The sequence below is a fragment of the Meriones unguiculatus genome, chromosome 8 (assembly GCF_030254825.1).
Source record: "Meriones unguiculatus strain TT.TT164.6M chromosome 8, Bangor_MerUng_6.1, whole genome shotgun sequence".
Classification (NCBI taxonomy): Eukaryota; Metazoa; Chordata; class Mammalia; order Rodentia; family Muridae; genus Meriones; species Meriones unguiculatus.
Genome location: NC_083356.1, coordinates 104,653,767 through 104,669,374, shown reverse-complemented (window position 1 = coordinate 104,669,374; position 15,608 = coordinate 104,653,767). Strand labels below are relative to the sequence as shown.

The window sequence follows — 15,608 nt, the reverse complement described above, 5'->3', positions numbered from 1 at the left end:
GCTTTGAATTTATTTAGAGAACTTTTTTTAGCATTTTCAAATTTATGGTTTTATGTACATATTTGAAATGCTTCTTTTTGGGACTTGTGTTTTTTTAGATGCAGAACAGACTTTTCAAGCTCGAATTGATTGTAATGCTAAAAGCTATTGGGAACAATATTATTGAATATTAGTAATAAATCTGATAACTCAAATCCGTTCCTTTCTTTCTTTCTTTCTTTCTTTCTTTCTTTCTTTCTTTCTTTCTCTTTTTAATGTGTTAAGCACATCCCTGTTAAGCACATCAAAAGTTAAAATTGGCCTGCTACGGTGGCTCAGGGCTGTAACCCCAGCAGTGAGGAAGGTTGGGCAGGAAGAGTTCTGTAAGCTCTAAGGGAGCCAGAGCTATGTATGTCGTTTGAGGTCTACTTGTTGCTCAGAGTAAGATCTTGTCTCCAAAATTACAGAAAGAGAGAACAACAAAGACAGAGAGAAAGGGCAGGAGAGGCCAGTCATCAACAGTGGGTCATTTGAAAATTGGATTTTGGTCATTCATTGCTTTATAGTTACTTTGAAAACTAAATGGCAAGGAGATGAATCCCGAGGGTGTTTGGGATGGCTGGGGCACAAAGGCGGTGAAGTAAGTCAGTGGTACAGACAACAGATGTTGCCATGGGGACCAAGTAGTGAGCACCATAACTTCTGATGTTGGTCTTCACTGTGTCCTTCTGGAGACTTCCTATCAGGAAGCGGTTTGTAAAAGTTCTGGCACTTTTCCATTTCACTCTAATCGTTAAAGACATCCAAGGTGATTTAGGCGTTGGACCAAAGGACCAAGCCCGCTGCTGACTGTGCTGTTACTCATCACAGTGGGATTTGGGTGGTGGGTGAGGGACTTGTCCCAGTTTAGTCACCACGGAGCTGCTGAGCCATTGTGCCTCCAGGGCATCTTCTGGGAACGAGGCACAGCCATGCAGGCTCTACCAGATCCTCTCAGGGAAGTATCAGGAGGACAGAGGTAGTGCTGCCTGGGAATGCAGAAGGGAGGCCTTTCCCTTGGTTTTAGAGACCACAAGCAGTTTAACATTGCCGAGGAAAGGCTGTCACACGCGTTTAAAGCGTAAAAGTTTAAAGATGTAAAATCGTATTTATATTCAGCATCAAATGGTGAACTTTTTGGAGTTTGGGTTAACAACTATTCATATACAATTTGATTTTTTAAAAATTTGTTTATATCAGTTATATATATCAGTGTCTTTCCTTTAGCTGTTTGTACTCGGCTAACATTTATATGCTGTTTATATGAGAAACCAGTTACAGGGAGTTTGAAAGGGAGAGTTGTCTTTTCATTCTGCTTCATATATTGGAGTAATGTGTCATTTGCTAAATGGAAATGTCTGGATGATCTGGTTGGTACTTGGGATGAAGATACAAAAAAAAAAAAAAAGAACAAAAGTCGAGAACATATGTTCAGAGAGCTGATAAATGAAAGAACAACAATTTTTGATGGTAGAAAAACATATGTTTGTGCCATTAAAGCTGTTCTGAGGGCTTTGATCTATGGCACTGCTGTGAATCACTCGGAAGCGTTCTTAGATTGTTTAGACTGTTTTAAGCACAAGATTATACGCAGTCTCTTCAAGAGTGACAGGCATCTGTAACTTTGGGGATGTGACATTGTTCACATCCGAAATGTCTGTCACAGGCTCATGTTTGGGGCACTTGGTCCCCAGTTGGTAGCATGGTTTCAGAGGGATGGGACTAGGCTTGCTGAGATTCGGGTCTCCGGGACTGACCTTTGAAGGCTATAGCCTGGTGCTGCTGCTTCAGGCTCTTGTTCTGTTTCCAAAATTGGAGCCTCAGCCAGGGTCTGGCTATCCTGAAAACCCCCTCGGCTGGCTTCCCTGCCCCCCCCCCCCTCAGGGATGAAAACTGAACCTGTGAGCCACAGTAAGGCCCTCCTTCACAAATTGCTTCTGTCAGTATTTTGTCACCATGACAAGCAAAGAAATTTGGGAGTGGGAAGTTCTAATCTGTGGTCAAACTGTGACTGTGTCAATGAAGTCACTCCTTAGTGTGTAGGAGTTGTATCCTTAGTTGTTGTTTTTCCAGTAGGTGGCCAATTTAAGTGACAGGGGATGGCCTCATGCTGAGGAAGCTCATTTTAGTCCCTCCCTACTGCCGTATGTAGACCACTTCCCCAAGGTGACTGGGGTTAACATTAACATTCCTGTAATCCCAGCACATGGGAGGCCATGGTAGGAGGATTACAAGTGCGTTCAAGCAGGCGTGAAACTTTTGGCTCACAAATACAAAACAAAACAACAAAAACTATAACCAACGAAAAGCAGAACAAATCAGACCACACTACAAAATGAGTATTCCTTGTTCTCTCTGTGCTGGGAATCATACCCAGGGCCTCATCCCTTACTGGGCCTAGCTCTGGTCTTACATTATTTCTCTGGAATGCTGTTAGGATACTGTGATTTGAAATATTTCTCAGATCCACATGACAAACATAATATAAATAGTAAGCGCTAGATTTTAGTGCTAGCACACCAGTCAAGGTACATAGCTGTGTGGTACTTTTGAAACACTTATTCTTGGGAGATCAGATGAAACATAGTCTTTACAGTACAAGTGAAAATTCTTAGTGCTGTTGTTTCTGTCTTACATTTGTGGGGCAAAATTAACAGGACATACAGACAATGTTGTTGATTTACAGGTTTAATATTCCTATTTGAACTGAGATGGGAAAGAGCATTTGATTTATAAGTCAGGTTAGGGGTTTTAAAAGTGAAGTAATTGCACAAGCAGGCCAGTAGGATCCAATCATTCTTGTGTCAAGGCTGGAGAGTCTGACTTGTCAATGGCCTTGGCATTATGGTGTAGGATCCCTGTTAGAGGAATTGGCCTGTTGACATAAATAACAGTAGATTGAAACATAAGACACAATTATGAGTGGTCTGTTTGTTGTAGCTCTAGAAAGAAGGGATTGAGAATTCGGAGGTAGTATGAAGGCAAGAAATTAAATTGTGTCAGGCATGACGGGACAGGCCTGTCATTCCAGTACTCTGGAGGCCGAGGCAGGAGGAACTAACTGCAGGTCCAGGCTGTCCTGGACTACATAATCAGATCCTGTCTCAAATAATGAAACCTGTAACAACTTCCATTTCCCAAATTGCTAATGAAAAATCACCTAAAGGACATAACCCTTTTCTCTGATGGCTTTGAGTGTTTATTTCTCCCCCTAGATTTAAATGTTGCTGAGTTTTCTTTTTTTCTTTTTTTTTTCTTCTCCAAAATGAGTGTAAAACTGCATACTATGTATAGTTCACAAAAACACCTTCATCTGTGGGTTTTTTTTTTTCCCCTTAAGAATATTTTGGCAATGTATTGACATTTTATAGGCACCTAAAGTTAGATGAACTCCTAAGCTAGACTTTTATCTTTAAAAATCAACAACAACAAAACAATAGAACCTTTGACAGGAATGTGGAGAGGAAAGGAAGGTGTTGAGAGATATGGGAACAGGGGTGGACGTGGGGGAGGTGAGAGTAATCGGAATGCATTAGATACATGTATGGAATTGTCAGTGAATAAATTCAATAATAAAAACAAAAAACAGAAAGCCCTTTGTGAAGTGATAACGTATGGGCAGGTGACCCCACCATCCTTGGGGCGTTTAAAAGTGAGTCTCTTCATTCAGTGCTGCAGCCTACTTAACAGTTGTCTGATGGAATGATGCAGCGGGCTGGACTCTCTGGGCACTTAATAGCATTGGTTTTGGTTTCAGACAAAACTGGTCCATCCAGAAGTCAGATGGCTCTTGGCAGGCTGCTGACGTAGGCAGGGTAAGCTCGGACAGAAGATCTGGCGCTGGGTCTGCCTGCACCGCTTGCTGGCTTGGGCACAGTGATGGTAGTAGCGCCACAGAAGCAGACTGGAAATAAGACTGGCACGTATGTACTTGGCGTGTTATGTGTTTGATAAATTTCAAACAACCGTCTACGTTATTAGAAAGCATCTGATTATAAGTTGACATCAGTGCTGCAGGGAGCAGGAGCCCTGAGGTAGACAAAAATACCCACTTCTCATTTGGCTTCCATAGGAAGTAGAGTTTGGGACTTGGTGAAGCTTCGTAAATCCACTGTGAGAAATCCGTTCCAAGTACATGGCTCTTGCTTTTTTCACAAAGAGAAAAGAAAGTCGTTCCCCCTCCCCCATTAGATGAGGAATGTGCTACCAAGGTGATTCCAGACTGCACTTCTAATCATTCCCCCAGGCCATTCTGGGAGCTTGTAGCAAGACTGGACAATTTAGTGCAACCCTCTCTGAGGGGGGAAAGTGCTGGATGACAGATTGTTTGACTAGTATCCTGGGTTGAGTGACTGGGTTGGGGTGCCTTTATTTGGACAAGTATGGTTAAATGGGTCCCCTAGTTTCCTTTCCATTGCTGTGAAAAAACATTCTGTCCAAAAGCATCTTAGGGAGGAAACGGTTTATTTGGCTTATACTTCCAGGTCACAGTTCATTACTGAGGTGGTTAGGGCAGGAACGGAAGTAGAACTGGTGGAGGGATGCTGCTTCCTGGCGCGTGTCTAGGACTGTAACCTGCTAGCTCTGTTACATGGTTGGGACAAGCAGTGTGCAGATGCTGCTGTCACAGTGGGCTGGACCTTTTCACCGCAACTGAGACAGTCCCCTGCAGACATGTCCATAGACCAATCTGATCTAGGCAAATTCTGGGAAAGTCCCCCTTCCCACGTGACCCGAGGTTGTGCCAAGCTAACAGGAGAAGGCACCTAGGGTAGTGGATTTATATAATTAACTTGCTTTATTTAAATTGTTTTTTTGTTTTAACAGGAATATATGTCAGGAATTGAACCTTCGACTTTGTGCATGCTAGGCAAGAATTGCCTACCACTGAGTTGTAGTCCTGGACATTTTTAAGTTGTTTGAGATTGGCTTCCATATCCTTAAGAAAGTTTCATTCAGAATTTCTTAACACCATATCAGCTTTTTTTCATCATAGATATTACGGTTGTATTCTGGTTATACCCAGGGATATACTCAATGCTTAAGAGTTTTCAAAGAAATAGGCAGCTTCTGGAAAATTGACATTAATCAGTGTGTTTCACAGGGCACTTTTGCAAATGGCATAGACTTTTTGACAGCATCAGAGGTCAAACAAATATTTGTAAGATATTTTTTAAATAGATAGATAATGATCCCAAATGAGTATTTGGGGAATTGGGATTCTACTTTTAAAATGTATAAGGTCTCAGTAATTTTGGTGATATTGGGCCTGGTGACACACACTTTTAATCCCAACACTTGAAAGACAGAGGCAGGTAGATCTCTGTGAGTTCCATAGAGTGAGTTTTGGGCCAGCCAGGGCTACATAGTACCCATCAGAACCCCTACCCCACCCCCAAACCGAACCAAACCACCACCATCAAGAAAGGTAATGGTGTTAAATTGCCCGATACTGGTCACAGGAATGATGCCAGATTACCAGGTGGCATGTTAGCCAGCTGCTTGGCATGTACTGTTGTGCTTAGTGGCAGGATCCAGTTGACACCCAGTGCTTGTTCTAAAGACAAGCCTGTATCTTAAAGTGTTAGTGTGTAGAGTCACATGACGGTGCAGTGGCATGTCTTGGAAACCAAGGCTGAATGATACAGGAAACTATCCGTGCCTTGGAATTGGCACACGGTCATTCTGGCTTGGAGAACTACAATGTGGCAAGGCCAGACTGTAGCAGAGGTAACCCTAAATGGGACAGAACATTTTGCTTGTTTATCTTATTTTCCTTAAGTAATTTTTATTGTAAAACTAACATTCTTAATGCAAAGTATTAAGAGAACTAGTGACTTTAAAAAGGAAAATATTTATGTTTTGCCTTGTGGAGATAATGCAAACAATTGACATTTCAACATTTCCCTCTTCATTATGATCTTAGGAGTTTTCATGTTTTCTGCATAAAGTTCCAGTGGTCAAATATTCCAGAGAACTTTGGGTTAAGTGGTTTTCTATTCTCAGTGGATCCTGGGGATAGAGTCATGTCTGTTAAACAGGATCTGATGGGAGCTCAGTAAGCAGCATTTTACGGATTCACTTATCAGAGCACTGGTTTACACCTTAAAGACCATTTGGATTCTTTCCAAAGCAGTGCTCATAACTTTATAGATAGAATGCATGTTTCTAGATTTTTTCGTGAGCATTTAGGTTTTTGACTACATGTACTGTATTCCTGTTCTCTGTAAGTTTATATTCTAAGTTGTTCAGTTACTTAAAATTCATTTAAAAATTCTCCTTGAAATGTCTGCATAGCAAGTCCTGTGGGTATCCCTGTGTGGTTTGGTGTTATTTTTTAACCTTTTGCCTCTTGAGCCTTTGAACCGTTCCCAGTGAAATCATTAACTGAAAGGGATAGAAGCTTTAGTGTCGGGAGAGGGCCATTTTCCAAGCCTGATGCTATGAAGGAACCACCCACAGGTTTAATTCCTCAGCTAGAAACCGAAAACCATTGCAGCCCTTAGAGGAATCGGTGAGTGTCGTCTGGGATGAGATGCGAGAGAAGGAACATCCTTTGGGGGAAATAGAGGCAGTTAGCAATTGGAGGGAGTTGAACTAAGGTCTGACTGCATGTAATTGCCTGCTGGGTCAGAGGCATCATTTCTTCTGTGGTGATTTGGTTGGTTTAGGGTTCCCGCTGGGTAGTTCAGGTGGGCCTTGAACTTACCCTCCTGAGTGCAGGGATTTCAGGTTTGGGCTGCTAGCCCTTGTTCGTGCACACAGCTTAGGTTGTGTAAGTACAGCCCAGGTCAGGTTTGGGCTCTTCAGTAGTCCTGCGGAAGCGCGGGCACCCGAGGAGTTGTTGGTATAGGAGGATGAAAGGGTTGTGGCTCCTCCGGCTCCTTTAAAGGAAGAAGAAACGGTCTGTGACAAGGAATGGGTTTGAGAAGGAAAGGGTCAGTTGGAAAAGATTGCTTAGAAAAGATGGGGATTCAGCCTGTTTAGCAGATAACTCATTTTGAGGATAAGAAATCTTTCTATTCTAATCATCAGTTTACTGTGTTTTTTTTTTTTTTTTTTTTTTCAGTTAACATGTATTTACTGAAAACCAATTTTATCAGATACTGAGTTGGTCATTAGCAGGAAGCACATTTATGGTATTACCACAACAAATGGAAGTTATCTCTGTAGAGCAAGAAGGAAAGGTCATTCTGTTTTAATGCTGTACACCTCTGGCTGGCAGATGTTCCAGGGGCTACAGCCACTTGCCCGTGGGCCTGACAATCAGAGTTTCATTCCTGGATCTCACAAGGTGGCAGGAGAGAATCCGCTCCTGACAGTTGTCTTCTGACCTCCTCTTAGGCTGTGCATGCACATACGCCTGCACTCAGACATACTTATATATGTGTGTGTGTGTGTGTGTGTGTATGTGTATGTATACATAAAACCAGTCCACTTACATATGAATGTATATATGTACATGTATCTTGAAACAACCTCTGAGAGCATGTAATGCCTGTTAATATAAGGAACATGAGGAACATCCAAATCTTTGAAATGCCAGGCAATCAAATAGTTTTGTGTTTTCCTCCGTTGAATTGTGTCGTGTCTGGTTCTTAAAGTACCTGGCCCTTTTGAGAAAGTGTACAGGAATGTAGATGACGTGAAGATGCATACTCTCTTCCTCACTGGTCAGGATTTTCCAAAGCGTGGCCGTCAGCGGACTCTGGGAAGTTAGCACTGGTTTCTCCTGGCTGTAATCCAGCATCAAATCTGGCTTTCTCAGCCTGGATGTGTAAAGGCAAGTGGGGAGAAAGTTGCCCTCACCAAGGAGCACAGATTGCAAGGGCCACTGAGGTGCCAAAGGGAAAATTCCTGAAGGCGGTAGTTGGTAACCCAGGAGGAGTGAGGTTCATTGCTATGGCAGTGGGAGGCAGTTAACTTTGGCTCCTTCCTTCCGCTCCAGGCTGGTTGGCTCAGCGGATGCGGGTCAAGCTGCCAGTTTGCCAGGCAGCAGTGGAGGTTATTCTTCATCTGAGGACACTGGCAAGTCATCTTTATTGCCCTAAGCTCGGAATGATCTTTGTAGAGTGACAAGACACACTGGAAGTAGTTATAGGAACTTTATATAAAGAGAAGAATTGCTCACAGTAAGAACTCCTTGAGCACAAGTTCATGTCACACATGTCTGTAGCTCAGTGGTTGAAGTGTTTGAGTATGTACCATATCATATGACGAATGCAAGATTGACCTAACCTGCCCACTCCCCTCACCCCCCTCCCATTTTGTTTTGGAACAGGATCTCCATTACTGGCTGGGGCAGTCCCCTCATATGCTAGGCTGGTCGGCCGCAGAACCCCAGGCATTACCTGTCTCCACCTCTCCCATCACTGGGATGGCAAGACTCCTTGCCACTGTGCCTGGCTGTTCACATGGTGTCTGAGGATCAAACTAAGGTTCATAGGTGGACCCTCTGTGGACACGGCCAGACCAGGACTGAGCGCTCTCCCAAGCCCCAGCTCTCAGTTTCTGCTCAGTAATTCAGTAGTTGATATTTGGCTTGGCCTTGTGGTTTCCCAAGTATAAGCCAGGGTGTTTTGTAACTCATTAATTCATGGAATGTGATTCTCTGTAAGCACTTTTTTTTTCTAGCCTGTAGCAATCATTAGAAAAGGCTGTACCTGGTAAAGATGTAGAGATAGTAAAAGTACACTGTGTCTATATTAAAAGACTTTATTGCCTTTTCCTCTAGGAAAGAAAACAAGCAGCTACACAAGCGAGTTTCCTTGTTTGGTTATGGTTTCTCACCAGAAGTCTTTGTCTCTGAGCCTATGGCTGTCTTGTCTTGCATAGGGAGCTCTTTTTTTTTTTTTTTTTTTTGGTGATTTTTATATTTTCCCTATGTACACAGGCTGGAGTCTACTTACTTACGGAGGTCTTCAGCCAGTCAATTTTCACATCTGTAATTAGAAATAGCCCGCCTTTACATATGCGGGAGATGAGGACATTGCTGATTACTGAGAACACATGTCAAGATAAGTGATCCCATTTGGACAGGAGATGTGTTTCCTCTTTAACTTCTTTTGAAAAATTATCTACTTGTTTGTTTAGGTTTTGTCTACATGTGCATTTGCACACTAGAAGAAGGTGTTAGAGCCCACAGGACTACAGTTACAGACAGTTTTGCGCTGCCGTGTGGGTGCCGAGACTTGAACTCGGATCTCCTGGATGAGTAGCCAGTGCTCTTAGCAATGGCGCCATCTTAGCAATGGCCTGTGAATGGGAGAGAGTGGGTGTAACCAGAATCGAGTCTGGGCAGCAGACCAGAATGTGTTCATGTGATGACCGGTGGTTTTTATTTCAGTAAACTTGCCGAAATTTAAACAGCTGGAAAGCACAGCACACATTAGTATTTGTGGATACTAATTTTACTAATACAAATCTATGTGAATAGATTTTTCTTTTAGAAGAGACCTAGGTAATTTTAAGTATCTGTCAAAACCCCTTTAGTCTCTAGTCAGTGTTTGTGTGTTTTCTGAAAATAATAGCGTTTTGCTCTGTGTACTGAAGTGTTGGGAGTAGAAAGACTTGGAACTTAAAAAAGAAAAAAAAAAAAAAAAGACAAGCTGTTCTTTATTGATTCTCTTCTGAGAGAACCTTTAAAAACCACCCAGCTTTTAAAATCAAGGATGCGCTTTACATGAACGTCATTGAACAGCCCACCTGGCTTTATAGTAGTGAATCAGCAGCATCAACCTAGTGAAGAGCTGTTTCCTTCTCAGCTTTATATTCACCCTGGGCTGGATGTGGGTGCCTTTCCGGCCTCCACCAGGCTTTGCTTGGAAGTTTCCATTGTTTTGTTTAACATGTGAAGCCACCACAATTTTTAATGAAGGGGAAATTATTATTTTTATTTTTATTTTGTTTTTCTTCAGTGGTTCATGGTATTTGGGAAGCCCTTAAAATGTTTTAATAGAAAAGATGTCTTAATAGTCATTTATTTTTTTTCTCATACACATTCACAGGGTAGACAGAGATCTTTGTTTGCATATTCATCATTTTATTTGACTTTTCTACCCCCACAGCATGGTTTTTACTATGTAGTGCTGGATGACTATGTAGACCAGGCTAGCTTCGAACTAAGAGAGATCTGCCTAAGGAATGAGCCACCAGGCCCAGCTAGCTGAGTGTTAGAAAAACTGTTACAATGAAACCCATTGATTGTATATGTCCTGGTTCCAACCTTTTCCTGGCTTAGTGGAGATCATGCTTTGTTTATTGAAGCATCTCAGTTTATTATTATTTTAGATATCTTTTTTCTCTGCTTTACTTAAAAATACTTGTATTTTATAATAAAGTATTTTCTTATCTCAGAATATTATTAAATATCTGCCAAAAATAAAATGAAGGTTACTCTTTTCTGTTCTTTCTTGAATAAACGATCTTTTGAAATTGATTTGAAATGATGCCTTATCATATTTTGAACTTACTTTTCTTTGTATGCTTGTTGTTGGGCCTTATTTAGATTTTCTCCCCCTTTTCTTGTGCCAGAGATGTTTTGCTTTAGGTGCCATAATATTTTTCTTTATTTAAAAGTTATTTGTACTATTGTGTGCATGATGTGTGTGGGAGCATGTGTGCCACAGTGCACAGTGGAAGTCAGAGGACAGCTTTCCTGGAGTTGATCTTCACCTTCCGCCTTTATGTGGGTTCCTGAGATTGAACTCAGGTCATCAGGCTTATAGGGGAAGCACCTTTGCTGACTGAGCCATCTCGCTGGCCTCTTAAAGTATGATGTAATTAATGCAGGATACGCTATGTTGAAATGATTAACATTCCTTTGTCAAGTTCCCTTGGCTGTCTTCAGGCTTTTGTTATCCCAACACAGATTTAGATGTGGAAATGAGGTTTGTTGGGCTGAGTTCCGCTTCCATGTTATTCCCGTTGTCTGATCTGTTTCCTTCCTGGGAAGCCTCACCTCTGTCCCACACTCTCCATTTGGCTCCTCATGGGTGTCTTCTTGTCCTTGTTCCCTGTTGGAAGCAGAAGTCTAAGCAGGTGTCTTCCACAGCTTTACCTTTGCGGTGTTGTGGTGGTGCTTCCAGCAGAGCCCACCATGTTAGCTGGGAACTTCGTGAAATTGCAGTTACTCAGACCCACTCCAAATGTATGCAGTCAGAAAGCTGAGGGGGCTCCTGGCAGACCTCCTAGGATTCTACGAGATTCTGGGTGTCAAAAGGGTGCGGACTACTGGTTACCCTCTAGGGCGGCGGGCCTTATAAAATCGTCTTCTGCTGTAGGGGCAGGTGTAGGAATCACCTGTGTCTTAAGCAGCTGTTAATGTTATCGGAGTGCTGGTAAGTGAAAGGTGAAGTAATGTCAGCATCTGTACTAAAGGGATGATACCTAGGAGTGGAGGACAAATGTGGGATGAGTCCCACTTAAAGGATCAAGTCATTAGGTTGCACTATTACACTGGATGACACGGCTACCTCTGCAGTCCTTCTAGTTAAAAATCTGTCTTTGTAAATAGAGTATTTGAGTGGAATTAGGATTCAGGTCTTCATTCAAGAAGAAAGTAGTAACAGTAAAGGATGCACAATAAGTAACTACCTAAAATCTGATCAGTACTAGGAAATTAGAAAAATGCTCATTTATTCAACATGCCATTAAATTGTTTTATGCCAGAAACTGGAGGCAAGTAGTAGGTGTAAAAAGGTGACAGTTCTTTAATCCCAGGAATATAATTATTGTTTTGAACTGTCTGGAACAAAATTGGGATTTCTCTGAATAAAATATATTGTGATGGGTTCATAGAAAAAAAAAAGGTAATATTCCCTTACGACTGGACGTTTATAATTGTTTAGGGGAAATAGCCGAGGGTTGTGGAACTCATTATGGTGATTGAAAGGCTGGACGCTTTCAGGGACAGGGAACTTTTGAGCTGACTTTCCTCCTCCTCATTTTCCCCCTCTTTTTTCCTTTTTCTCTTCTTCTTTTTCTTCTTCTTTTCCTCCTCCTTTTCCTCATCTTTTAAGACAATAGCTTGGGCTGACCTGAATCGAGTGATCCTCCTTCCTCAGGAGGATCCTCAGGAGGTCCCTGCTCTGGACCTGGTCTGCAAGAGGTGTAGATCCTGCAGCTGAGGTATGTAGGAAATGTGGTAGGAATTCAGTGAGATTAGTTCTGTCCCAGGGCACACGGGGTCTTAAGGTGGAGGTCTGAGGGAGTATGAGGAATTGCCAGGTTCGTATGTTCTCTGAAGACAACAGTGGACTGACTTTGTTTTACTTAGTATTTTTCTTGCTTGTAGAGAAGTAGGATTTTTTTCTTTAAATCTCAGTTATGCAGCACCTACACCACACACCCATACATACAAACACACACACACACACACACACACACACACACAGATGTGCAAGCATCATTATACTCGTATCAGATTAAGGAATCTTGCTTAGGAGTTTAGTATATTTGTTCTTACATCAGTGGCTCTCAACCTTCTAATGCTGCAACCCTTTAATATAGTTCCTCATGTTCTGGTGACCCCAACCATAAAATTATTTTGTTGCTACCATTACCAATCAGAATGTAATCTGATAAGCTACCCCTATGAAAGGGTCCACCAAACCACAAAGGGGTTGTGACCCATAGGTTGAGAACCTGTTGTACCTATGCTTTCACATTTCTTTTAGTGGGTGGTTTTCTGAGTAGATTTTTTTTTTCCAAATTTAATTGCTTTACAACCTAATCCAAGCCCCCCTCCTAGCTCTCCTCCCAGTTCCACCCTACAGCCCCCTCCTCCTTCAGTTCCATCCTCTCCTTCTCAGAGAAGGGGAGGCCCCCAAGGGGTATCAGCCCACCCTGGCACTTCAAGTCGCAGCTGGACTAAGCACATCCTCTCCCACTGGGGCCTGACACGGCAGCCCAGCTAGGGGAAAGGGATCCAGTGGCAGGCGACAACTGAGTCGGAGACAGCCCCCACTCCCACTGTTAGGGGCCCCATGCCACTACTTGTGTGTAGGGGGTGTAGGCTTAGCCTAAGCATGCACTTTGGTTGGTGGTTGTCTCACTATGTAGTTTTTATTATGTCCTTGACCCTTCCAGGGACCTCTGTCCTTCCTCCCATTCTTACCCAGAACCCTGTGACTTGGCCTATTCTTTGGTCAGCTGCTGGGTGAAGCTGCACAGAAGACAGTTATGCTAATTTTGAATGTGGATAATTAGAGAGTTTTTGATACCACTGGGAACGGCCGCCTAAAGCTCTGATGATGCTTTGTCATCCCTTTGCTCAGGGTCTCCCATCTTCCCAGCAGAGGCCTGGAGGCTTCTCTATGCTTCAGTGGAGCACACTTCACCGGCTCTGCTTCCTGACTTTCATTAACCGCTTTGTCTTTCTGTTTGGATTTCTGTGGCGGCCTCTAGTATGCTGTTCACCCACTACCAATCAGAAATACACAAAGTGTGACTCCACTGCAGCCTTAATTCTGCCTCTGCTGCTTCCATCAGATCCTTGGTGTATGTAGTGGACACGCCTAACATTTAACCTACAATTAGCGACTCTTTGAGGTTGACCTACCCATGGGTCACACATGCTGGTCAGTCTCTCTTATCACACCCCTCCTCAGCTAACCACTTGATTTTTACCCCAAATTAAAAAAAAAAATTATTTTTTTTTGTATCACAAAGATGATGTGTTGCTAAGCGTTTTAAAGTCTTAGAATCTAATAAACTTAAATTTTTTACTTCAGTTTATTTATTTTATATCCCAAGGATGTCCCCTTCCTCCTTTCTTCCCAGTCTCCCCTTTCCTTCCCCCACCACCCTCTTCTTCCCCTTTGCTTTTCCCCCAGGAAAGGCTAATAAACTTTTAAACTTCAGTTTCCCACTGTCCTCAGCTGCTGTATTTGGTTCCATTTTAGTCTTTCTTATAATATTTGTAACACCTACAGGGAAACCTTCAAACTTGGGGTCAGCTCATATGGAGCGCCTCTCACTCCCTTCCAACAGCCCTGTCAAGGATTGCATGGATTCCCGTTCCTAACTTTCCTTTCTGGGTTCACCTTGCACAGGCTCTTTCTACCCACATTCCTTTCACACCTGGGAAGTCACCTGTAGCCTGTCTAGAAATCTAGAGAGTTTTCTTCATCTCTGCCCTCGCCCATCCCTCTTCCTGTGGAATTCTACTAGCCCAGCTCGCTGTCCAGAGCCATCACGCGATGCTCAGTGGATGCTGCGTGCATTCTACACTCCACATTCTTGAAGCTTTCCCAGATCCTTGAACCAACACATTTCTTCTTCCTGATTTGCCGTCAGGGGCTTTTACACAAAATGGTAAACATAAGAACTAGATGTCTTCAGCCTTTTCTCCATACTAGGTCTTGATTGCATTTTTTTTTTTTTTTCATGAAAGGCTGTAAGCAGTTGCTTTGTCCATACCGAGGACTCTGGTCAATGAACAAATTATATTTCACAAAGGATGATGCTGTAAAAGAATTTGTAGTTTTTAAATAACTGCCTGTTCTAGTCCTACCCCACCTTTCCTCCTGCTTTTCCATGTGAGATAAAAGAGTCTGGATATGTTCTTTAAGGTATGTTTAAAAATGGTTTGGGGAGGGATGATCCTGTTACATGACAGACTTCTTCCTGGGGGGATGCAACGCACATTTCTTCTCACCTTAGATAGGGACAGTCCAAAGTATGGATACCATAAGTCCAACTTGGTGAACAAGTGAGTTCTGTTGTGGTTACTTAAAGGAGTATGGGTGAGGGGTTAAGGAGCAGAAATGACTCAAAGACAGCTGCATCATAAAACCCACCTCAGCACAGACGGCAGCTTAAAAAAGCAAGAGCCTGGAGCACACAGCATAAAGCAGCTCAACAGGTTGATGAGTGTCCTTTCCAAGTGACTCAGTGGCCTAAACCTCTAACAGGCAGCTGGCCTGGTGTCACAGCCTTCTCTGCAGCTCAGTACCACTCCTCGGAGAAGGTATTCTCAGCTTTTCTTCACTTACTCTGGCAGATAGTGAATCTGGTCCATTTCAGGGACTTCCTGAAGCTGTTTGGCGTCATCTCCCTTCCTGTTAAGAGGTTTCCTGTGGGATGGAATGTTGTACTCTCAGAGGAAGCTGTTAAGGTAACAGATCCATAGCCCGTCAACCAATTATGTTATTTGTGATGCTTGTTTAAAAAGTGTCATTAATCCTCTTTTGATGTTGTAAGAACCAGGTCCCATGGCAGTGCCTTGAGATGCTTTAATAGTTTTCTTATGTGAGGTTAAGTAAGGGATAGAGCCATGTTTTCATGTTGGAACTGCCTTATTTCAGTGAACATGCCCTTCACCACTATATTCCCCCACTTTATTTATTCAAGAATTCGTTATGTATACATTTCTGACCCCACCTTTTTGGTACAAGATCTCCTCAGAGCAGAAGTGATTTTAGTTAGCCCTTCTTCAAACTAGTTTATTATCTTGCAGGTTTCTTAAGTCAACAAAGTTAGGCTAATTAATCAAGTTAATAATAAAAGAGGGTAAAAGATAAATATTGATTCAGAGTTATTTACAGAAACTATAGCCCGTCAGTCAACCCATGGAGAATTGATTTTTG

The 15,608-nt window shown here is 42.5% G+C and overlaps 1 protein-coding gene across 9 annotated transcripts in view; it reads left to right on the top strand.

The window, feature by feature from the left end:
• The window catches only part of Cobll1 (cordon-bleu WH2 repeat protein like 1), a 134,701-nt gene that overhangs the window by 12,725 nt on the left and 106,368 nt on the right, over nt 1–15,608 (top strand). The window contains exon 1 of one of the 9 annotated variants that reach the window (XM_060390293.1): nt 6,243–6,532. The exons of the other annotated variants lie outside the window; for them this stretch is intronic. The gene's annotated coding sequence lies outside the window, so the exon portion shown is untranslated. Of the gene's footprint in view, nt 1–6,242; nt 6,533–15,608 lie in introns of those variants that run through there. 9 annotated transcript variants of the gene reach the window in all.